This window comes from Suricata suricatta, chromosome X, assembly GCF_006229205.1.
Source record: "Suricata suricatta isolate VVHF042 chromosome X, meerkat_22Aug2017_6uvM2_HiC, whole genome shotgun sequence".
In the NCBI taxonomy this organism is placed as follows: domain Eukaryota; kingdom Metazoa; phylum Chordata; class Mammalia; order Carnivora; family Herpestidae; genus Suricata; species Suricata suricatta.
The window spans coordinates 34,894,565-34,900,728 of NC_043717.1; positions in this window are offsets into that span (position 1 = coordinate 34,894,565).

Here is a 6,164-nt window from a genome sequence, read left to right on the forward strand (position 1 = left end):
AAAAATCACTCTGATCTCCTTGCTTCCTCTATTCCCCACTGCTCTGCTCTCCCATAATGCACTATGAATGCATTGTATTGTCCAGGTGAGCGGTGGTGAGTGTTTGGCCCAGAGTGAGGGCAGAGAAGTTACAGAAAATGAGACACACATGAGAGCCTTCTTATCTCCATGTCCTGCTGTTGGCGGGAGAGAGAACTCCATGGCCTGCTCTCCTTCCCTGCCATCCTCTCAGCAGAGTTAGTCCTAATGTGCCCCATATTCTGACTGGGGTAAGAAACAGGAGACCTTAGATACACAGTGATTCCACCAGCGAGAAAATCGGGTCCATTGAGAGTCTTGCAGTTTGCCCATGCATATCACTACTCACCCTGTGGGTAGAATGAAATAAAGGCCTTGATTTTCATACATCTTTTTAAGAGGAATGAAGTATGGAGGGGAGATGGATGACTTGCTTGTCTTTTAAAGTCAGCAGTGGGTTTCTAGAACATCGTGTCAATAGGCCAGTCCTCAGTTCACCCTTCTACTCTTCTATTTTTCTGGGCCTGCTGAAAGGCAGATTTCTCCTATGATTCTAGGCTTTTCCAGGCTAGCTGGTTACATTTCTAAGGCTCCCAGGGAACGGATACAATAAATACCCATTACCAACAGTAATCTGCGACTGAGGGTGCAGAGGAATTTGTGGTGGAGGAAGAATCTGCCCCTTCAGCAACCTAATTCTGTGAGGGCTGAGTTTTCTGGGCTGGGGTGGAAGCTGTGGGCTTCACTGCTAAACTGGAGATAATCCCTAACTGGCTTGGGTCCTAGCCACGAGCAGAGGAACACACCTCATTCTTGTTGAAGTTCCAGAACAGAAATTGGATAGACAGAGAGAGGATTTGAGTGGGTTGTTTGCCCAGGAGGGTCCCCCTACTGAGGGTGCCCTGAATTCCTTGCTCAGCCCCATATATGGCCGCCCTCAGCTCTTACCAGGCACTGTAATATATTTTCAGCCGAATTCCTGGTTATCTAGAAACGCCCACTGTCCCCTCCCAAGCATTATAATCTTACCATTTTAATGCACAACAGGGCCATAGAAGCCATCTAGAGCAGCTGCTCCATTGTACAAACATGGAAACTAGGACTACAGCACACGATTGTCCAGCATACGTTGGGATCCTGAGGCCACCTTAGTTGTCAATAACATAATTCTGTAAACTAAATATTTTAGGTTTTGAGTGTTATAGCAGAGTCCCAAAATGTAATTGGCAAGGTCAATTTAAGATCTTTATGCAAATGGAGTCCTACCAGATGGATTGGTTTTTGTGTCTGGCTGGTCTCCAACCACAAATGATGCTTTTGAGACCCACCCATGTTGCAGTGTGCATTGGTAGCACATGCCTTTTTATTGCTGAGTAGTATTCCACTGTATGGCCATAACTGGTTCATCCATTCATGTGTTCATGTGCCCATGTGTTGTCTCTGGCTTTTGGCTATTTTGAATAAAGCCACTATGAACATCCATGTGCAAGTCTTTGGATGAATATATATTTTGATTTCTTTGGGGGTAAATATCTAGGATTAGACTTGCTGGCTCAGGATACTTAGATTTTAATACCAGCTCTACCACTAAATTTGAGAGAGGTAGAGAGTAAGCAGGGGAGGGGCAGAAAGAGAGGGACACAGAGAATCTCAAGCAGTCTCTGTACTGCTTGAACTCATGTGGGGTTGAACTCGTGAACTCTAAAATCAAGACCTGAGCTGAAATCAAGAGTTGGATGCTACCCAGGCACCCCTAGATAGATCTTCTTGAACTGTGCTCCTTAAATCCTCTAGCTTTGGAATCTGTTGGTTGGGGGAGAGGGGAGTAAACAACCAAGGGCTAAGTCTCCACTCTTATATGGCCCAGATAGCTTGACTAAATGTCAAAATGTTGACCTTTCCTATTGCAGTTTATTTGAAGAAGAAAGAGTTTCCTGAATAAGAATGGTTAAAATCATGGGCCTACATAATCTCTCAGATTCCAGTGACTGCAAAATTTTGGGAGACTATGAGAGAATTTGCCTTCTTCCAAACTTCCATGAGTAATATTCTGGGAACAACATAGAAGATCATAGGAAGAGCCAGCTTGGGTGAAAAATTACCTCCCCTTTCTCTCTAAATATGGCAGAAGGTGACACTAAGCTGTAACTGAGCTGACATACAAACTCAAAAGAACATTTCCGACTTCCAGTCCAGACAAATGGCATGGACACATTTCTCCCTGCTCTTCCTAGCTAAGTATGATCATAAACCCTGGAAATATAATTCAAAAGGCAGTCCAGGGGAAATCTCGAAGGTGGTAAGACAAAGGTAAACCAGTTTGGGACCTCGGAATTAAAATGACAGCACAGGACCACCTGGGGAGCTCAGTCAGTTAAGCGTTCAACTTCAGCTCAGGTCATGATCTCACAGTTTGTGGGTTCGAGCCCTGTGTCGGGCTCTGTGCTGACAGCTCAGAGCCTGGAGTGTGCTTTGGATTCTGTGTCTCCCTCTCTCTCTGCCCCTCCCCCACTCATGCTCTGTTTCTGTCTCAAAAATAAACATAAAAAATAAACGACAACACAACCTTAGGGCGTCTATGTCACCCTCACCAACAGAAGATGACCAGGCTTGGGGGTTCCTGACCCCTAATCTCACAACAGAAGATCACCGAGGTGGGCTTGTTTCTCTCCCGGATCAGATGGAAGTCCTTATGAAGACTCCAGGAAGCCCAGTACCACCGGTAAGGGGCGGGAGTCAATGGGGAGCAGTACTAACAGTAAGGGTCTTGCCCAGCCTGACCCTCCTCTCCTCTCTCAAAAGATACTTGAGAGATACCGAAGCAGGAAGCACCATCTAGGGAAATCCCAATACAAGTGGCCCAGCAGGCCAGAAAGCATCTTTGCCCCTACGGGCCTAAACCTCCCCTCCCCGACCCATAGACCCCTACCTGCCAGCCTGGCCTAGGGAAACCTTTCCCTTCCCATCAGCACATAAATGAAAAAGTAGAAAATCCCAGCAAAAAAAAAAAAAATAGACATTTTTTAAAAAGAGGATTTACAGATAATAATAAACACATGAAAAGATGTTTATACCATTAACCCTTCGGGAAGTGCAGATTAAAGCACAGTAAGACATCACGACACACTTATCAGAAGGGTTAAAATAAAAAATAGTGATGATACCAAATGCTGATGAGGATGTGGAGAAACTAGATGTCACGTATACTGCTGGTAGGAATGTAAAATGGTACAGCGACTCTGGAAAACAGCTTAAAAATCGAAAACAGGCAACTCCCATATGACCCGGTGATTGTACCCTTGGGCACTTGTCCCAGAGACAAGAAAACTTAGGTTCACTCAAAAACCTGTACACAAATGTTCATAGCTACTTTCTTTGTAATGGTCCCAAACTAGAAACAGCCCAGATGTCTTTCAACTGGGGAATAGTTCAATATTCTGTAGCATATCCATACTGCGAGGTACTGCTCAGCAGTCAGCATTAAAAAGGAATGAACTAGAGATATAACTTGGATGAGTCTCCAGAAAATTAGGCTGAGTGAAAAAAGCCAATCCCCAAAGGTTACATGCTATGTGATTCTATGTACATGACATTTTTGAAATGACAGAATTTTATTCTTTTATGTTTATTTTTGGAGGAGAGAGAGAGAGAGTGTGAGCGAGGGAGAGGCAGAGAGAAAGGAAGACACAGAATCCTGACGCGGGGTTTGAACCCACAAACCTCTAGATCATGACCTGAGCTGAAAATGGATGCTTGACCGACTAAGCCACCCATGTGCCCCAGAAAACACACAATTTTAGAAAGGAGAACAGATTAGTGGTTTCCAGGTGGCAGGAGTTAAGAACCTGGGTGTGTGGGGGAGAGTATGGTGGAAGGGGCTAGAAGGAGGTGGGTGGGGTGATAAAAGGACAACAAGAGGGGATCCTTGTGGTGATGGAATGTTCTGTATCTCGACTGTGGTGGAAGTCACAGGAACCTATGGTATAAAATCGTATTAAAACAAAACACGCGCGCACCTACACTCCCGCACAAATGAGTACAAGTCAATTTGGGGAAATGTGAAGAAGGTGGGTGGAGTGTCTCCATGTCACTCCCCTGGTGTGGCGTTGTGCTACAGCTTTGCAATATGGTAGCATTGGGGGAAATTGGGCAAAGGGTACACACCATCTCCCTGTATTGTTGCCTGACACTGCACTTGAATCCACTACAATTCCAATTAAAAGATCAATTAATAAGGGAGGGCTTCTCAAAAATAAGGAAGTAGTTCACATACCTCAATCCTAGGAAGGACAGACATTTGAGGGAGTCAGGGTCGCTCTTCCCGTCCAGAGAGGACAGTGACTGTGGAGGTTTCCTTGACAGAACGTAAGATGCAGGTGGCCACACTTTGTTGCTCCTAGAAGAGAGCTCTTAAGTACCTAATGTTCCTTATTCAAATTTGAAAAATGAGGTAGACTGCTTATTTTTTCTCCTTTTTGGGTCTGCCAGTAAATGAGACTGTAATTAGTGAAGTATTTTCAGGAGCACTAAGGCTCTTACCCATTACTTATACCAGATCCAGGATGTTTTAATTGCCCTTTTATAACAAGTGCCTTGACAGACACTTTTGTCTTCGCTCAATGTGTGAAAAAAAAAAAAGTCTACAACCCCAAACACTATGGCTTAGAAGAAAAAAAACCCTTCTGAGAAAGGATGTTTTGAATATAACATCACATCGTTGATGGAATTTAATTATATACGAGCACTTAAGTTTAGCACCTTGTAGCCAATTTTTACACTTGCAATTTTAGGTTTCTTTAATATATTTACTCAGTCTGCCAAATGTAACTTATTTTTTTTATACACGGAGTATACAGGGAAGTTCCCTCTCTAAGTCAAGGCTGGCTATAGGAGATGGACAGAGATGCTTAAACTTGGAAGGCTGTTGAGAATTGCCGAGAAGGGGTGACAGAGCAATGTTTTAGGGGATCTCCCGTGCTTGGTCCAGACCCCCTCTTTAGGACCAACACACTCCTACCCCAGCTGCTGGGAGAACGGGCTGCAGATGGCTCAGAGATGAGTCCCCTCCCTGGAGACCTTCTGTGGGCCTCCCAGTGGTGGCCTTGGGCCAATGACTGACTGGTCTCCCCCCATTGAACCATTGTATACAACTCGGGGTCTTAGAGACAGGCTCTTTGGTTGGGAGCCTGAGGAGAACTTGGGTGCAGCTCGTTTATTATGGAGGTGACCCTACATATCAGGAGTGAGGGAGCAAGAGAGAGAAACAGGGAAGGGAAACAAGCCAATCAGAGGTACATCATCGAGCCGGTCACTGCTGTGGGTACCTGGGGCTTAACCTCTCTGGAAACATCCAAGGAACATGTAGGGTGTCGCTCAGTTTTGTCTCACTAAAAGCTGGGGTATGTATCCATATGCCACTGCCCCCCCGTTTCTCAGGGTTTTTGAGAGCACTTTACTACAGACAATCAAAGAGGCCCAGTGGATATTTGAGGTAGGATGCTTGGCAGCTTGCAAGGACATTATCCACTACAGTTGAGCCAAAATCAGAGGTGAGTGAGGGGTCTGTGGTGTGGGGCACTCAAAGGGTCTGCTACTTGGGGGAAAGAACACCAGCGTCTTTTCCAGATGAGAGTCAGAGGAGCTCCTACTCTACAGGGGGGATTTCCAGGGCAAACTAGATCCTTTCACACTGAGCGTGAGTGTGTGTGGGGGGGAGGGGCACAGACACTGGTATGAAGTCTCTGGACATCTGTATGGTCCTAAGGTGTGTTGACCTTCATGCATTGAAAAGAGAGAAAACAAGATTGGTTACCAAAAATCCAAAAAAAAGAATACACAGGAGAAAAGCGATGAGAAAACATCGATGCCTGGTCTGTGTTCACTGTGAAATGTCTAGGCCAGTGGATATCAAAGCATCGTCCCCAAACCAGCGACATCAGCATTACCTGGAGGACTGGTTAGAAATAGAAATTTCCAGGGCGCCTAGGTGGCTCAGTCAGTTAAGCGTCTGACTCTTGGTTTTGGCTCAGGTCATGATCTCACAGTTTGTGAGTTTGAGTCCCACGTTGGGTTCTGTGCTGACAGCAAGGAGCCTGCTTATGATTCTTCTCCTCCCCCCCCCCCCCCCCCCCCCCCCCCCCCCCCCC